Below are 19,971 nucleotides of genomic sequence, written 5' to 3'. Positions count from 1 at the left end.
ACGCCCATGATGCGGCCACCGCCAGTCATAGGGGGTTTCACACAACACTGGAAATCTTAAGAGAGGTTGCATACTGGCCACACATGGGGCAGGACCTCGACCAATACTTGAAGGGGTGTCTTGTGTGTGCACAGTTCCAGCCATCATCCCTCACACATCGTGCGCCTCTCCAAAAGAGGGGGATGACACTGCCATGGTCAGATTTGCAAATCGACTTTGTAGGCCCTGTAATTCGTTCGTCTAGAGGAAACAAGTACATGTTGACGTTACATGCTTGTTTACCAAGTGGGTGGAATGTCTCCCGGCCCCAAACTGCAAGCCAGAAACAGCAGCTGCCCTGATGATTAACCACATCTTTTCCCGTTTTGGTCTACCTGAAAGGATTGAGTCAGACAGAGATAGCCATTTCACCAGCGAGGTAATGACAAAGATGTGGGAGATACTGGGGGTCAAAAGGAAGCTACTTATTGCTTACAGGCCAGCTTCTTCTGGAGCAGTGGAGAGATACAACCGAACCGTTGTGAGCATATTAAAAAAGTTTGTGGCATATTCTGGGCCAAGTTGGGATATCTAACTACCTCTGGTCCTAATGGCCATCAGATCTACCCCTTCATCTTCAACTAAAATGTCAACATTTAAGTTGATGACTGGACGCAAGATGGTGCTTCCCCAGCATCTGCTCTACAGGACCCAAGAGCAGACACTGATAAATGCCTCCACAACTCATGAGTATGTGGAGAATTTAAGGAAACACCTTCAGCATGCTTTTGCCTATGCTCAGCGGAATCTAGAAAGATCAGCTGATAGCATGAAAACCCACTATGACCTGAAGACCACCAGGATGGAATATACTGTGGGGGACCGGGTCTATCTATACAATTTCCAAAGGAACCAGGCCAAACAGCGAAAATGTTTGCCTACATGGAAGGGCCGTTTGAAATTATAGACAAAATCTCCCCTGTGGCCTACAAGATCTGCATCCCCAAAGGCGGTTTGGCGGAAAGGGAAGACAAGTGAGTACATATAAATCAGCTAAAGTGTTGCCATCCCAGGCACACGCTGCAGCAACTGGAGGAGTCCTCTGCAATACAAGAGGGGACCGCTCCAGATTAATTCAGTTCCAACCCTAAAATATCCCACATATAATCTCTAAAATATTATGACGCTTGTAAGCCACTGTCTCTGAATTATATCTTGTTTTTCAAAATTGGAATGCTATGTCTATTAAAGTATAAAATGTATATGTCGCCCCACTATATCAATAGTGGGGGAGAAATGTCTATGAATAGGTATTGCCGCTTTTCTTTGTCGTCCTGGGACAGAGGAAACCATGGAGACTGACCAAGGAGGACGACCGAGAACCGGGAGCAGAGACCCGAGGAGCCCGGGGTACCGCCCAATATTCCCATCAGGACCGGAGAGGAGAACCGATCGATCTAACTGGCTGGAGGAAAAGATGCTGAACTGTGCCATCTACAGAATTGGAAGAAGATAATGCGGACATACCAGCACAGGGCTCAAAACATTCTTTTCACCCGACTCCCCCTCGACTCAAATTCAAAGTGCAGTCGGGCGGGGGGGTTTGTCAAGGGTTTTGACCCATGTTGAAATATTAGACTAGGTAGATGTGGGGATTAGCTGTCGCCGCCGATTATTCTATCCCAGAGCAAACTAAATCAATAGACTGGGTGGATGTGGGGATGAGCTGTCGCCGCCCACATTCACGCCAGAATCCAGGAGAACTGTGCAGTTGGCAAAAGACCACTCCAAAGATACAACCTTCTTGTGGGGGGTTCCACATCACCACTCTACTGTAAGGATGCCATCAAAACAATGTTAAGCAAGGGTCCTATTCTATCAAGCAAAAGACCACTCTATTGAAATGCAGTAATTCAAGACAGATCCCAAAAATGGATGCAGTACCGACAAATTCCACAAGGCGGCGCTAGCGGTCTAAACTCTGACAGGAGAACTGGCTTACAAAGGGACCTTAGTCAACGGGACTTCAAAGCCTGTTGGTTAATTGAAAATCTTAGCCACCTGCTGTTCCCAGAGGCCAAGAGGCTGAGAACTCTTAACACCCCAGAGACTCACAACAGGAGGCAGGATATCACATGGCCCTTCTGAGTGAGAGGGAGGGGGTTTCCCCTTCAGCCTGGAGGAGAGAGACAATAGCCCCTTTCAGTTGAATGGGGTATGTTAATTTTGAATATTGACAGTAAACAAAGAGCTGCCTGTGAGCAGAGACATGTGATCCCTGACCCACCCAGCTTCAAGGGGCGGGCCAGACTTGAGTGTGGATTCCTATTGCAGCAAATATATATTTTATAGAAACATTGATAACTTATTGTAACCAAATGACAGGGATGTACAACTTTGAGATTCTTAGTATGAAAAATGTCCTCACGATTTGAGTCCAAACTCCAATTTCTATGGTGTTCTAGGACCAAACCCTGCTATTTATTGATATTACAGACACCGGGTTTATACTAGAAACCTAGTAAATAGCTGGAATGTGTGGAGAAGGAGGGTGTACAGTTGTGTTATTTTTGATGAAAATCCAATATTGCAAAACCAGTCAAAAAGCGCAAAATGTTGTCATTTTTGAATGCAAGCCCCCAGGAAGATCAGAGGCGGACAAGCATGGACTATAAGGAATATATAATTTGTACATGTAATTTCAACAAATTGTGTATCTGGGAAATATGTATTTGGATCAGAAATAGATTTGTGTGCACATTGACAAGGGGAGTGTCTTTCTGGAGGCCATAAAAATGACATCACTCTGACACACTATCCCTTCCCAAATCAGGGACCAAAGAATCTATTGACCTATCAAATTAAGAGAGGGGCAGGCTTAGTGAAGCTAGCCTCTCCACCCACTTTCAAAACACATAAAAGGAACATTGAAACCCAGGTAGAGGATTCAATTCCATTTTCTGCGGGACGCTCTGCCGGGAGACTCCAGACTTCACATCCATCAATCTCCAGAGACCAGAACTTTATTTCAGAACCTAAAGCAAGGGCCTAAACCCACAAACTGAGAACTCTTCTCAGCAGGCCTCAGCATCCTTAAAATCATTTGCAAACTATTCCACAGCTGGGCGAGCTGTTTGAATTCTTTGCCAAGAACTTTTAACAGAAGAGCAGTATCCAGAACCAGAGACCGCTAGCAGAACCACCCGCTGAGCAGAGGGAACCGGTGCCTGACAGACCAGCAAAGCAGAGCTGACCCAGACGCTGTGAGCAGAACCGCCCGAAGTCCAGCCCAGTTGACCCGATCCGTGACGAGGCCCAGTCCTTCTAAAAATTAGGAGTGAGTATCTGCCAGAACTATGCAGAACCCAATATCTTAGTTAAAATAATCTAATTCAAACTATTTTAACCTAAGTAGAACTTTAAATCCGAAAAACTACCTTTACTAAATTGTCCGCATCTCTGGAACCGTTTGTCCCAGGAACGTGGTTTAACTTTCATTTAAAAGCTAATATTCTAGGCTTTCGAACGAACATAAAACCAACTACTCCTTATACTTTTGCCGTAATCATGATTCACGCACTCGCGAATTTTACTGCGATTCGCGATTTGCCCTGATTTCTTCTCCAGTAAAAAAGTCAGCAGCTCCTTGCTTTCCTTTGCTAAAATTCGTTTAACCTGCTAGTTACTCATAGAACAGTGCTAAAGTGAGCCTGAACTAATATAAAGTAGCCATCACCTACCCTGAACCTCTAGAGGGAATTAAAAGCAATTTTAGCACCTTTTCACTTTCTTGCAAACCACATTAAAGTAATTCGCCTGTGTTTCAAACTTCTACCTGTTTTCTTCTAAGCTTGCTGGGGGGGAACTGAATTTCATATTGTATTTGATTGCATTCCTGAGAACTGTGTGCTCCTCCTTCCATTTCTTACATTGCATGGGGGGGGGGTGAATTGCCAGAGAAAAAGCGATTATATTATCTTTTGCAAAAATCATATCAAGTTATTTCTGTACTGCATTTCATTCCTCATTGCTTTTCCCTTGAAACCATAAAAGTATTTTCGCTGCCTTATCCATCCTATACCAACTCCTCATTGATTGTAAAGAGGTGTGCTAGTGTCAGATTACCCATTGTTGATCAACATCATATTCATAAGTGTGATATCAATTATTAATTTATTATAAAAGTGTGATATATATATATAGTGTTTAATTTTTCAAATAAACCTTTTAAATTTGCAAAACAAGCCTACTTCTTGGCTCAGTGGGGTCAAGGGGGATTCTATGAGAGGGGTGTTATACAAGGGTTCATCATGCAGATTATAACTTGCCATAAAAATATATAAATAAGGGCTTCCCTTGGGCATCCCAGACAAGGCACTGACTTTGTGGGATTGCTTGATTGGAGTCACTTACAGGGGCAAATGACCATGGATTCAGCCCCTCCCTGTTCACCGGATGAACATCAGACACATGTTGGATTCTGCCTGAGGGATGCTGCCCTGATTGGCAGTGGCCTAGGGGGAGTTACATGTTATAGAAAGTACTGGTGCAATGTAGGGAACAGCCTAAGGCCTCTCTATGCCTTCCCGGGCATGCTAAGAAAGGAGAAACTGAGAACTGAGTGTTTCATATCAGTGAGAGTCTTTTCACTCACCCTAAAGGTTCATGCTTTCTAGAACCCCAAGCAATACTCTTAGCAAAATGAGGAGAGCTCCCAGGCCCCCATGTGCTTTTACCTACCAGTCCCTGGTCCTTAAGGCACAATGTGACTGTGGCTGAATGCCAGCTTACAAAGGTGTAAAAGCCTTAGCTTTTTCTACTTTTAGAAATATAATGATGCAGGTAATTATTTTTCTGAAAGGGAGGCCTGCTAATCATACCCACACCCTTTGATAATGGTCCATGTCAAAAACATAGTACACTCAAGTACCTTTGTTGTGATAGACTCCTGAGACCTACAGCAACTGGTCTACCATTCCAGCAGGATAGGCTCAAAGGTCACATGTGCATTCCTGACAGCTACTAGAACACAAAATTACAACAGGCAGAAGGTGCTTTTAATCTTCGGTACTTCTAATTCATAACATAATAATTGTGTACCCTATTAAGTCTGTTGGTGCATCAAACTGTAAAAATAAGCTATACCTAGTTATGGTATGTTGGCTACTGCAGTAATACAATTATACAGACATAGTATTTGGATATCATATTTTGTCAGCTTGGTAAGCAGTGCTTCAGCCATGGCAGGACTGATGTTTATTAACTGTCAAGCCAGGATGCATCCATCACACACATCTGGAAAAATGGCCAGGAAATGGCTTAATTGATTCTGCTGAAGAAGGCCAACATCTTCCTCCATGGATTCAAGAAACCTCCCTGGGAGGTCTGCAGGAACAGGTGCTTCAAAGGCAGCGCTTACATAAGAAAGCCACTCTCATACCAAAGTATTGATCGCTGGAGTCTTTCAAAGTTAGCAGACATGGGAAGGGGGTGGAGTAAGATTAGCCAAGAAAAGAGGTTAGGTCAGGAAAGGGGTTCCACCACCTTGGTTTCTGCTAGAGCTTCCTACAATGCCCTACCTCTTCAAATTCCTGCATATGATGTCAGAAGGCAAAGGACACTTGTTAGAGCAGCTTTATTGGACCCCTGACAACCGGGTTGCTTTGGACCGATCCACTGTAGCAGTTTACCTTTATAAGGTCATGCATCCTGTCCTTAGTTGCTTTATCTTTGGACTTCAAGACAAGAATTCACTGGAACTATGTTGCGGATACAGTCTATTCCAAGTCCTCTGTCATAAGGTGAGGGCAGAGAGCTCCAACCCAGATGAAAGCTCTACTCCCTAACCATCCTCAAAGAACAGTGGGGCTGACAATACTGTGGACAAAAGCCTTTCTGCTGCCTGTGCTCTCACCAGGATCCAGCCCACTGGAAGTGAACGGTCCTGTCAAGGTGCCAGACAATCTTCCTGGAGTGGAATTGCAGGACAAAAGACACAACTTACACCTGGAGACCCTGGATTGGGCCCCCCACCAACCTTGAAGTCCAGAAGCCTTTTAGAACACTTTTTACCCCCTTGAGGCATCATAGAGCTGGCTCCACTGTGCTTGACTCACTTCAAGCTGCTACGGGACTCTCATTGCTGCTTTTGGCACACTAAGGATTTCAAACTGGTTAACTGCTTCTTCAAGCTGATTCAATTCCAAGCCGACCTAGTGTAGCGGATCACTGCTGTGACTTAAAGCACCAGACTCGCTGCATTCCGAGCACTGAATCGACCTAACAGAAGCATTGTCTCGACTGCACTCGAATACTGACTCAATCCACTGGAAGTCATCGATTCGCCCATCTCACACTCTGACTCAATGCACTGGGTGCGTCATTTTGACCTGATTCAAAGCGCTGACAAGATCCACAGAGAGCCCTGTCTTGAAGCAGACTCAAAGACGAATCACCACTGGATCAACATCACTCCACTGTCTTGACACCAGCTCAACTGCAGTAAAGTGGCAGAATCCCAGTTCAATGCTGTTGAGCGCCCACAACAAAGGTATTTGAAGAGGCCCTATTCCCCTAGCCCATATTAAAGAACAATAGTCACACTTAAGACACCGTCTTTGCCTTTTTTTGTTTAATAATCTTTATTAAGATTTAGTAAATGAACAACAAGACATTTGAGTACTGTGTATGATAAAAAGAACAACGTGTTTAAGAAGCAAGGCAAAATATGAGGCTAGAAATATAATATCCTAATAAAAAGGAGATTAGGTAAGTACATAAAAGCAGGAGTATTGGATCACAAAATCAAGCCATGAAGTAAATAAGATAAGCGTTCACTTATGAGTGACTTGTATAGACACGATGTAAAGAGGAGGGGGTAGGGAGAGCACCCTGGACACATTTTCTCTTACAAAAATTGGAATATATGCAACACGTATGATAGAAATTAATGTACTTCAGGCATAGAGAAGACCTTTTATGAGCCATGAGCAGACATTTTACGATAATCTAAATAATTGGTAAAAGGAGCCCCTTTCATATTGTATTTGAGAATCGTATCCAGGTAGGTAGCTATACAATGTTCAAGTCTGTGTACATGGCAGATATTGTTCCGCCAGCCCTTAATAGAAATGTTTTGAAAACGTTTCCAATTGTCAGTAATAAGCTTGATGCCAATGGCAATAAAAAGGTCATATAAGGTGGGGGAAGGGACTTGAGCGCCCAAAACAGAGACACAAGTATTTGAAGATGCCCTGTCCCCCTAGCCCACATTAGAGATCAATAGGCACGCTTTAACCCCTGTTCTTTGCCTTTTATAGACATATCATTGAACATTGACCTTGCTGCTCAAATCTTTTGCATAACCACCCCAGCCTCGCAACCCAGCATGCCCTTTCTTCTCGAAGTCTGCCTTCTCTGGGTTTCCTTCAAAGGGATGTGTTGTTAACGTGTTTAATTACTCGTGTGCATTCATTGTTTTTATGAAAGTTCCTATTTTTCTAGATTCCTGTTTGGACATTCCTTTTTTTAAGCACCACCGAAATATTGTGTTATGTGTTTCAAATGCATCCGCTGACGGCCCTCCTGAAGATATAGCCTGCCCTCAGCCTACGCTACCTAAAGAGTCGAAGAAGGTATAGCTGTTGTGCAGTGCTGGTTTCACCTTTATGATTGGGATCACTGCTGGTTTATAGTTCTGTGGGACTGAGTAGACGGTTCAGCCACTTCTCATCCCTGTACTCCTGCACAGCAGTAGGCATTTTGTCGCAGTGACAATGTGCCGAATTTAGAAAGACACTTTGTTCAGTGGTAAAGTTTACTCAATGAACATGGTTGAAGAGACTAGATTATCTTAACCTAGCGGTATACTTACAATTAATATGGGTCATTTATAATTAAGGCTTCCAGTTTTCCATTTTTACGCATAAATACAGACGGAAATCAATCTGCTTTCTGTCTGTATTTGTTTATAAAAATGGAGAAAAAAAATCAGAAAAACAGGTGTTTCTGTCTGGTTCTCTATGATGTCACTCATACATCTGTAATGCCATTGGCCTGCGAATGGCAGCATGGATAATGTAAAAGTTGCATAAATATAGCATTAAAGTTCTTCAAATTGCTAACAGCATATATCTTACGGCAGCAGCAGTCACAGGAGCAACCATTTGTTGTTATGGAAAAATTGAGCTAGCATTTCTTTCCTATATGGATGCATGTGTGCTTTAATAAGTGCATTTTTTTATTAGAATAAATGCAGAAAAATACTGGTTGAGAATTATATTTTTATATGAATAAAAATAAATGTGGTTAAATACAGAAAAAAGGCCAAAAAATAAATATGGATATATACAGACGGAAATGGCAGACAAATAAATACCATGAAACCAGAAGCCTTATTTATAATGGGCTTAATACTGAGGAGTTTTCTAAGCAGGACCCTGGATTGGTCTGCGTCGTCTGACAAGCGCGTTGCCACTGAGCTATACTAGTTGTCTATGCCGCGCTTCAGTGCGTGGCTGCTAGTGCACAGTGTTTCGGCTCATTGAGGGAATCCTCACCATTTATTGAGCACCATTATTTGGCAATAAGGTGGTTATAATATTGAACCAGAACTGTTGCTTGCTTTACATCCAAGGGAAACTAGATGGTTTAACGGCCAAATAATTCACTGATAATTTTATAGGGTTTTCACTGTGTTTAATTAATTGTTCACTGTGTTGTAATCGGAATTGTGTATTTGTATGTGTGTTTTATGGATTTATTCCGAAATAAACAGAGAGAGAGAGAGAGAGAGAGAGAGAGAGAAAGAGAGAGAGAGGGAGAAACACAATCCTAGAGCACAAGTGTGAACTTGAGAGCTGTCTGCAGATGCTGGGGAGTGGTGTCGTGGAAGCTGGTGCAGTGGGGCTGCCGATGACAAAACAAACATGCACATGCTTAAACTGCAGCCTCCCATGGAGTCACGTGTCTGACAGTACTCAGCTGCACACGCCTCCAGAGCCAATCACACACCACACTAAGCATCCCCCCCAACCCTCACCTATAGCAAGGCTCTGGTTAAGAGAGACGCAGCCACAGCAATGCATGTAAAGCAATGTATCAGGCGTTGCCGCGTGGATGCCAGTGTAACCCAAACACATGCAATCGTTGATTACATACATATCAGTCTGCAATGTACGTGTGAAATGCCGTTCGCTGAACAATGTCGGACCACAGTCCACCAGAAACACATGTCCGGAGCATACTGCTCTCTGGGACAGACAAGACCAACCCAAGGGCAGAAGAGCACGCTACACATGACTTGTAACGGTATCATATGGTCGCCTCCACTGCATGTACATGCTTGCAACATGCTATGTCAGATTTATAAATCTCCTCGCTTCCATTATTACCAATCTCAGCCACTGCGCATTCCAGTTCTGTAATTATGCCACGCTGAGCCCTTCACCGCGGTGAACATATGGGCTTAGAACTGGGATCCTTGCAGGCATACAGATTGTGCAGGGACAGTCTCACAACACAACCAATGCGTTATCTGAGACCGCCAACTCTTCCATGGATTTGATCATCAGATATAACCTTTTTTATACAGTTAATACTGCTCCTGTCACATAACATAATCAGACAACAAAGAAATGATGTCTATACTACTCCTGTCAACTGTTAAGCACCCATCGATTTGCCAGCTATATATGGGCTTGGCCGCCACTAGCCAACGGCGGTTCGGCTGAAATTAGGCACTACAATGCTCTGACCACTTTTCCCATCGCTGGACTTTGGTGCGTTGGGACAATACCAATGTTTGTTTGTTTGTTTGTTTGTTTATTCATTTGTAAGGCGCAGCGAACCCGTAGGTAACTGGGCGCAACAAGTACAAGAATACTTAAAGCTTAGTTACATATTGAGACAGGTTACATAGTGAAATAGGAAAAAAGCAGAAATTGTTCAGGAGGACTGCAACAGAATTATGCAGTATGACAATTGCAATACCAACTCTAACTATGTCCAATGATATTCGAAGCTGGTTATGATCATACCCATGGTCCTTGTTAGGGTCATGGAGAGGAACGCTTCCTGAAAAAAACAGGCAGCCGCTGTTAAGCACGATCAGGACTATCCATTCCACCAGAAGCAATACTCACCAGTGGGCCAGATTCCCAAGACATTGTTTGGAGATAGTTAGAAGCGCACTCAGGATGTGTGCTCTATCCACAGGGGGGCACAGAATGCTGGCATCATAGAGGCACACATTGAGCTGCCCTTGGTCCCCCTTTTGTTGAATATCAGGGGGATTTTCAGCAACCTTTTAAAGCACATTCTGTATTCAGAAAAAGGATGTGCTTCACAATGTGGAGAAAACAAGCTCCTACCCCCTGCACCTGTTTGGAAAAGGCACATGGAAATGTGCAGTGCATGATAGGGTCATTGCCGTCCCTGTCATGCATTCGTATTTAAGTGGTACAGCGGTGGTACTAAATCATGCCATCCTCCCCCCTGCATGTCTACCCCCCAAACAGAGATAGGAATGCTTTTCACTTTTTTTTAGCATTTCACAAGCTGTGAAATGCACTCACAGTAGCACGTGAATGCATCAAGCATATTAGACATGTATGTTGGGATTGCGCTCTCAACACGCATGTACGAAAAGGTTTGGCCAGCGCATTATTTGCGCTCCGGTCCATCCCTAGGATGTGTCCAGGTTCCCTTTCAGTATACAGTGAGCTGTGCATTTCCTACAGTGTCAAAAGTAAAAATAGTGCATCAACTGTGGTCGTTAGCCTTGGCTATTATAGTGTCGACGCTATTGCTTTGGAGTGCAGATGGGATGGGGATGGGATGTTAGGTTGCACACACAGCCGGTTGGGTGCTGTTTGGTTTTTTACTCATCCATTTAACTGCCCATGGCCATGCAAATTCCTATGGCCATCATTCCCACTGCCTACCTGCCTCTCCCTGCCCAAAACACATCATCCTGGGATCTCTTTAAGCTAGCTCAATGGAGCAGTAACATCAAACAAAATGCTCTATATGGCCTGCAAGTGTTATTTCTAAGCAGTCTTCTGAGAGTTAATGCAACTGTAAAAAAGTCCCTGGTGTAATGAAAATGTCTTAATTAAGTGTTCGTTCATGCACTAGATTCACACGCAATTCTTATTATTATGAATATCTTATTGTTATTATTATTATTACTATTATTATTATTATTGTATTTATTGAGCTCAGGCCTAGCTTCGAGGAGCAAATATGTGTGTCCTCAATCTGTTCCTTGCACTGAAGGTCCTGTAGAAAACACTGGAAAAGAAGTTTTGGCTTATGTATAGGTATTAGATAAGCCTTTGCCAGGCACTAATGTCATGTCCTCAGGGACACACACCATTTTCGAGCTGTTGCCACCGTATGGACAGTTAATACTATTTTGGAAGTGTCTTGGGAAAATCCCATCCCATGCTTGCACAAAAGCCAAACATTTTGGCTTGACTTTTTTTGAAACAATTTGTGAGTACCTGCCCTACTGTGTCACTAGAGGACAATACATCAACCGGATCATTTACTAAAAGTTCCCTCTAAGAGAGATCAATTGATACAGCGGAATACCCATATTTTCATGTTTTCTTAAGATCAATTTTATTTTATTTTCATTTAATTTTATCATTAGTTTTGTATTATCACATTTCTCCTCAGTGTCCTGACCTTTACAATTATTTAAAGAAGGGAATGGAACCTTTGTCTCATCGACACATTTGCATGCAAAATACTCAAAAATGAGTGTCATCCTTGTGTTGGAACAGAGCGTCCTTGGAGGCTTCACCTCAAGTGTTAATTGGGATTAAAACATGACAGGTCCCCATCTCAATGACTCTTAATTGGGTTCAATATGTGATAATCTTCAGACAGCTGCACAGTTCATCAGCATTAAGTTCTCCTTGCCCGCCTCCTTGCAATTAGTATCCTCTGAAATGGCAAAAAGCTAGGATGGCACATTATGAGGAGTGGGTGGGGTGTTCAATGGTTATAGGGTGAGTCAATGGACCAGGGCGGTTCAGTGGATATGGCGGAGGCGTTCAACGGCTCAGGGGCATCTTACTGCATGTTTATTTACCTAAGAAGGTGCATCATGATGAGTGGTGGATGCTTCCATAGGTATGGGGTGAGTCAATGGATCAGGGGTCATTGAATGGATATGGTATGGTTCAATGGCTCAGGGCCATCTTTACTGCATATTTCCTTACCTGGAAAGGTGCTTCAAGAGGAGTGGCTGGGTAGTTTAATGGATATGCAGTGATTCAATGGCTCAGGGGTGGTTCAATGCAGATGGGGTGGGTAAGTGAATCTGTAGAGGAGCAGGTAGACGCGTTTTTCCCTAACTACCACCCCCTCACCGCTGTTGTACTGGAACAGCAGGAGAAAAGCTACATATGGGACTTTTTGTGTTGTCCCTATAACACAGCAAGTGTACGGAAGACAATATGCACTCAGACAACCGTATCAAATGTACCCTCGTACTGTGAGATTGGAAGAATGTCAGCACGCACCTTTAGACATCATGTAACGCTGAGTGAAATCTGATGAGGCCAGAGTGATGTCATGGCGAAGATATATGAGGACACACTGAAACAATATGAAAATACTTAAAAGTAACTGAAGTGACAAGAGAAACATGAACAAAATGTAAAGTAATCATGTATGCAAAAGAAGATAAAGTAACTTTCTGACCAATAAGTGTAAATATGCAGAAACGCAAGGTAAATGAGACATATAAAAGCTTGCTATAGAGGAAAATATAATATGGCAAGCACGGCCATGATAGGACGATGAAACAGCTTTATGCGCAGAATAAAGAGGAGTTTAGGTTGGCCTGGGATCAAGGATACTATTTCAAGGAATAATTGCAAAGCACAGAGGGAGGCAGACGGATAAGCTATGAATGTGTGACATGCTGCTCTTAGATTAAAGAAGAAGAAAACATTTACAAGAGCTAAGTATTAGACAATTAACAATGGATAAGGCTCCTACAAGATGGAGTGAGCAAGTCTTTAGAGACCAAAAGGAGGATTAACACCTAGCATAATTGAATCAAATAGCAGTAACTAGGTGGTCAACATGGACCCATTTGCGGTCTCCTCACACATGATGCAGAAGCCAAAAACAAGGGCTATTCATTAAACCTTGGTTAAAGATAGTGATGTGCTTACATTCCCACAAGTATCCCAGAATGGAGAGAAGACTACAAGGTCAACTACATATGGGGAACCTTAGCTTATGGTTGGACCAATGAGAGATGATGGACTCATTGGGAAAGTGGGGAGTAATCTGGCGTGACTCAAGCACCTGGGTTTTGTTTTGCTTACGTGCTGCTAGCTGAGCCAAAAGTCCAAGGTTAGGTTGGAATGGCAACCAATCAGTGGGTCTATGGAGCAACCTGCTATACAATGTTTCATTTACCAATCTGCTGCTATTTTGTCTGTTATAATCAGTGTTATACTTATTTAGAGGTAGTTCGAGGCGTGTTCCACAGATAAGGAGCAGCCAATGAACTAACCCATATGCATGCCATAGGTACAAATGTTCCCCTAACCAATCCCTCCTGTCAATAGCATTTACAGTTTGCCACGCAGCATGACATTATAGATGATGCATATTGGGGTATATAACCTTTGTACAATAAAGTTTGTGAGTGTGCAAGCATCAGTCCGATGTTTGCCAGTGTGCCCTGCTTCATTAAATTGAGAATAAAGTAGTACTTCACAATATTCTGTGAGTCTGTCGGTTATTTGGTCTGAGACCTTCATTGGTAATTCGATCTAGCACAAAAAAACACTTCAAGGTGCTAGAGCACATTTTATTAGCAGAGAATGGTTCAGGTCTAATTGACCTGGGCCCAGATCCAGACCTCCAGACGCTCAACTGCTCCCGTCATTAGACAGAAGACCGCAGAGCTTCCTGTGGAGAACGGCGCACAAAAACATGTGTAAGAAGATAGGTTCACAGATCTCCCTTTGACAAAATTCCTGTCCGGTCCCCGAATGTACACCATGGAAGAAGGTGTACTGGTCATTTGAAGGAGAGTCGATGCCAAGGGACTCGAGATGCGCACAGATGTAAGTACAACATTGAAAGTGGCAAAAATAGGGCGAGGGACTATGTTGTAAATAATACATATATATAAATATAACAGGATTTTTTGAGGATCAGAAAGAGAAGTAAATACCTCGATTCCTGGTTCTCAGGGGACAGAAGGGTATGCACTAAAAAGACTCTAAATAGGGGTGTTAAGGATTCATGAGGTAAGGCCAACAAGAAGAGTGCGTATCAAACTCCAAGATGGAGTAGAAATGAGATTAGAAACATTTACTAAGGATATTAAAGGAAGGCATACGCAGGACAAATGTATTTAAGTACACGTGTGTGGTGTAATAAATATGTCAGTGTAAAGCTTTTGACGTGTTTAAACTAATAGATATAAAACAATAGTACACATTAAGGTGATTATTAGATTTTTTAATCAAAAGATTGATCTCAATCGGGAGGATAAAAATCAAAGGAAACTTATAAATAAATAAAAAAGAGACTCTTAAAATATCAATGACAAAACAATGCGATAATAAAAATGCATAGAAGGTGCAAAAAAAGGAACAAAAAGAACATTGTTGCATAGATTTTAAAAGTGGTTAATGAACATAGATATATAATTAATTTTTTGGATAAATAAACAGTGATTGATGGTGACAGCTCAAATTGATCAGTGTGGTATACTTGATAAAATAAAGAGACAAATACAAGTATGGGTAAATATAGACAGTTGAGATCGACTCGTCATCATGGTGGACACTCATCTTCTTCATTTATGCAGAACATTGCCAAAATACATAGCCAAAATAAGGAAGTAACACTGGGAGTGGGTTTGAGGCATGACCAATACGACACTTATGCCGTGGCCTGAGGAGGGTTCATTGTCAAAAACATTAGTGCGATTTATGACGACATATTTGTATGCTACATATAAGGGAAAGAAGTTACAGAAAAGATTGGATATTTTAGAGTTATGGAAAATGCATCAGAGTGAGGACCAGCTGAAAAGGAGTGGATGCTTAATCCGCATAAAGGGGAGGATGTAACACCTTTGGTTCCCTTTCCCCCTCATGGAAATAAGAGCATATACACAGAAGAGAAGGGATTTTATCCCTTAAAGAAACAGAAAGCAGCAGCGGGGTATGTTAATCCAACATACCAGCACCCCGCTTATAAGATTGAGGACAATGCGGAAGAGAGCAAAAGCAGAGAATGCAAATATATATCGACATGCAATGAAAGTAAACAGCATCATGAGAGGAAGGATAGACAGATGGAGCTAGAGAAAGAAGCAAGTAAGCTGAAAGAAATAAAGGATAACGCTAAGGGAATAACAATAGTCCAGAATTAATGCATGGAAGGACACATATTACTCAATCTAGATGGTAAGTGCATTGATGGGGTTTGAGAAAGAGAAGAATGGGAAAAGAAAGAAAAAGAAGAAGAGAGCATATAAAGAAGAGTAAGAACGAATACAAGTGAAGGGAAGAACGACAAAGGTATTGAGTGTACAATTATGGAGGTCATGCAAGTAACAACTTGCACAACTTCTGGAACCTAATTAAACATAACAACAAGGTTCAAACAGGGACCCAAATAAACCTGATATCCGAAGAAATGTGGAAGGCCCACTTCACTGAGATTTATAAATCAGAGAGGCACATTGAGCAGGAGTGGCTTGGGGACATGAAAAGAAACACACAGTGGGTGCTAACATGGGACTCAGAAGATCTGTTCCACCTAATTTCCAGGAGTAAATAATCTATGGCACCGGGGCCCGATGGTCCGGCTATGTGCGTCCTCCAAACAATCCGGTAGTCTGGGTAGGTATCCTAGACACTATGTTTAGGACAATAATTAGGGAGAAAGCCATCCCAGAGTCTTGGTTAACAGCAATTGTAATGCCTAAGCACTTCCAACTATAGGCCGATCGCCCTCCTGGATTGCCCAGCTAAGTTTTTTTCTGGTCTAGTACCAAGAGACCTGTGAAACTGGGCAAAAAAGAATGGAAAGATAGATTTATTTCAAACAGGGTTATGTCAAGGGGTAGGGACAGAGTTGAACGGTTTTGTGTTGGAACTGCTTAAGAAGGGGGCAATTAAAAATAGCAAACCACTTTAAGTCGCTGCCATAGACTTCTCGATGGATTTTGACACTGTCCTGAGGAACATGTTATGGGCCAAACTGTAGAAGTGGGGTTGTCCTCCTGCTTTACTGGCGATTCTGATAACACTACACATGGACACCTCAATACGTGTTTGATTAGATAGAGAAGGCAGATTATCTGCTCCAATCAAATCGGCAAGAGGTCTGAAGCAAGGCTGTTTACTGGCCCTGATCCTATTTATTCTTTCCTTGTCTGATTTGAATGAAGCCTTTCTGGATATTCAGTTTGTTCCCCCTAAATCAAATGCTACAATAATCAACTACTTACTGAATGCTGATGACCTGGTTTTAATGGACCACATGCCCATCGGGTTGCAGTGTCAGTTAAGCGCTTTGGATGATTACACAAAAAAAGAATAACCTAATGATTAGTGTTCCCAAATCCAAAACCCTTTCCATAAAGAAGGGACCAGGAAGGGCAGGAGAACAATTTAAGTGGTGCATTGGTGGGAAACCCTTGGAGAGAGTGGACTATTTTATATACTTGTGTTTTCCAATCTTCCCAAAAGAAATCAGAGCCTGGCGGTTCACATTAAAGAAACAAAAGAGTATTGCTCTGGCCGCACAGGCAGCTCTCCTAAACAAGAACATTGGGCATTTCTCGATAATCCCTGTAAGAGAGTTTTATCAAAGAAATGTGGTTCCTGTGATGATGTATGGTGCCAAGATGACACTATTCTCTCTTAGGGGGCAATGGGACGAGCTTGAAGGTGTGTTCTGGAGGAGAATTCTAAAGTTACCAACTGGTATCCCGGCATTGGTTTTAAGGTATGAAATGGGTCTGGAATCTCTGTAAGCTCTGGTTAAGTGGAAAATGAAATCTCCCTACAGAAGATCTACCTAGCGGAAGAGGGATCAAGCTGGGTGCTGCTAAAGGGTGGGCTAGAGATCAAGTCTCCGGCCTCCCTTTTAGAATACCACTGACAGTGTCTTGAAATAATAAGTGACATTGATTCCTCGGTGGAGTATTTACTAACAAATTCATGGAAATTAAAAAAAAGAGTCTTGGAGTCTGACTGGATTAATACTATTGATCATGTTAGGAAGTATCATTTATTCATGGGGATGCTGTTAGATGTTAGACCCTATAACACATTGCCATATTATCTGAGGAAATGCCCAGGAGAATAGTGGCGTGGCCAGTGTTAGCACTTTCGCCTGAACTTGTTTCTTACTAATGACATGTTGGTGTACGAGGCGGGGAATGCCGCACCTTAAGGTGCTGTAGGCTGGTTGTACGCTTATAAAAATGTAATTAATCTGGGTGTATCCTTCTTGCGTCATGGGAATTGCTATCTTGTGCTTTCACTGCAACGTTTCTGATCCTCCCTTAATTCGCGGTAACCTTGGTTGTGGTCACCAGCTCCTGCCTGAGCTCTGCAGGGATCTGTATTTTTATAATTTCAGCATTTTGAGTTCTCATTAAGTTTGAGGCCTTTCGTTTAATTAAAAGCATATCGTGGCCTCCATTTTGGAAAAGATGGCTGCCCATTACTGTTGCGTTTCTAGGTTAGTGAGCTATATTCGCATTTCGTTCATGTTGCATGCAGCTTATACATTGCTTACATTAGTATTTTTCATGTGTTATGGATGCTATGTTAACATTCTTCATGTATAAATGCATACGTTGCCTAGTGTCAGTGCACATTTGCTTCGTGTCTAATGAATGCACAAGTATTGTCACAACGTTACATCTTCAGTTTAGATTGTGTCCATCTCCTGCTGTACCTGTCTGGGATAAGGATGGTACAGTTGTCTTAGTGAGTAACATTTCTCGCCTGTGCAATATTGAATTCAGGGAGGGGCACAAGCTATGGATGATGTATTCATCTGCCTCTCAACAATGTGTATACTCATACTTTCAAATGTTCTTTTTGGGCCTGCCCATCTTTAGAGTGATGGCTCTAGCAAAGCGCTGAAACACAGAGGGAGTTAATACATGAATTAGCACCCTGCTGACTGCTGAAATGCTATTGAATTCAAACCCTTGGGATGCTAAGGCCATGCTTTCTACCTGTGGTACTGAGAGCAGATGAGACATTTGAAAAATACCTTTTCATCAATAGATAATATTTTTCTTTGGTTTTTGGGTTGGGTATGTTTGGGGTATTTTGGGGCATGGTAAAAGAATCCAGACAAAAATATTTAGGGAATGCAGAGTTCTCCATGGTTCTCGGCTGAGCTTTTAGGTAAGGGACCATGCTGCTTTTCAGATATTTAATTGCCATGTGCATGCTTATTTTACTTGTTTGCTTCACTGGTACATCCATTTGGTCCAGTGTTTGCCGAGCCTATCAAAGGCCCACATCTAAGGCCCTGTCTTCTCCCTGTCTGCTGCCTGGCCTGGGGGTTTACCCTGCACCCCACATCAATGCGCTGTGGCCCGGCGATCCTGCATTCTTCTGAGCAACTGAAACAATCGTGACACTTTCACTTCCCTATGGGTTAGTCCCCTCTACTTAAAAATAGCCTCCTACCCCTCTGACTGTCACTCCCTCACTCTGCCTCATGTGGACTCCCACTCGTATTGCCTCTAGCTGTGCCCAGTGGCTGTATTGTGTTATTCTGTCCTGCTAAATTTCGAATTTAGGTGTGCTCAGTGGTTGTGTCCTGCCGATTTCAAACTTAGCTGCGCCCAGTGGCTGCATTGTGTCTCATTCTGTCCTGCTGCTCCTGGCTTGTTCTGCCTCTTCTGCTTTCACCCCCGTGTTCTCCCCCAGTGTCTCCAATCCCCCTTCTGCTCTTCTCTCATTCCCCACCTACCCCCTCTCTCTCCTCTTTCTCTCCTCCACATCACCCATGGTGCTCTCTGTTTCTCCTATCTTCTCCAGCTGTTTCACCATCGACTATCCTGCCCTTCTCACTAAATCTGGTAGGAGGAAGTTCAAAAAGGATATCCTGGTCTCCAACCCTGGCCTCCCTATTGCTGACACCTATGCCAGCGCTTCCTCCAGACAGACCCTCACCGACATCCTCTTTGTTGTTCCTTCGCCAGACCTGTGGACTCTTCATATGGTCTCTGTGCTCTCTCCTTTCTCTTCCTCCCCCATTAACCCATTAAGTGCCAAGAATGAGTATTCTTGGCACTTAAAAACATGGGAATGTGCCCACTTTCAATTTATGTCTGTTTTAGTCCTTTGCGCCTTACCCAGGGAGTCTCTGAAATTCATATTGCAACCATAGGTGGTTTGGGGAACAAAAAACATAACAGGGGGTCTAGTTGAATGATCCTCAAATTATTTTTGATGATGCATGCCATTTGATAGCTTCGACATGAATACTCTGTGGTGTAGATAAATGGATATTCATCACTGTGAATTTTAGGGGCCATTAATCATTGTCTAGTCTGACTCTGTGTGCGAGTGATGGCATTTCATATGGTGGGCCTCATCACAAGTTGGGCGGTAGCCCTTAAATGTGGTGATAACGGTATTACAGACGCATTTAAGGGCAGGCCCTTTCATGAGTTAGGCGCTAAATGGGCTGTTTTACCTCAAGCTTTTTTCTGAAGGTGAAAATCCCATTTAGCACCCAGTATTCTGCGTAATTACCCCTGGCGGTATTAGTCCACAGTACTTGCGCCGAAAATTCCCAATTGGGTCCAATAGACCCAATGGAGAATGGGGATTTACCGTTAACGCCCAACCCATGGTCCTGCGGTAATAGCGCTGGACTGGTTGGCGCAAACGCTAATACAGGTGGGCGGTATTACACCGGGATACCACCCAACTTGTGATGAGGCCCCGTCTCTGTTGG

Source organism: Ambystoma mexicanum, chromosome 11, assembly GCF_040938575.1.
Source record: "Ambystoma mexicanum isolate Mex_15411 chromosome 11, UKY_AmexF1_1, whole genome shotgun sequence".
NCBI lineage: Eukaryota > Metazoa > Chordata > Amphibia > Caudata > Ambystomatidae > Ambystoma > Ambystoma mexicanum.
Note: the sequence above shows the minus strand (reverse complement) of the source record.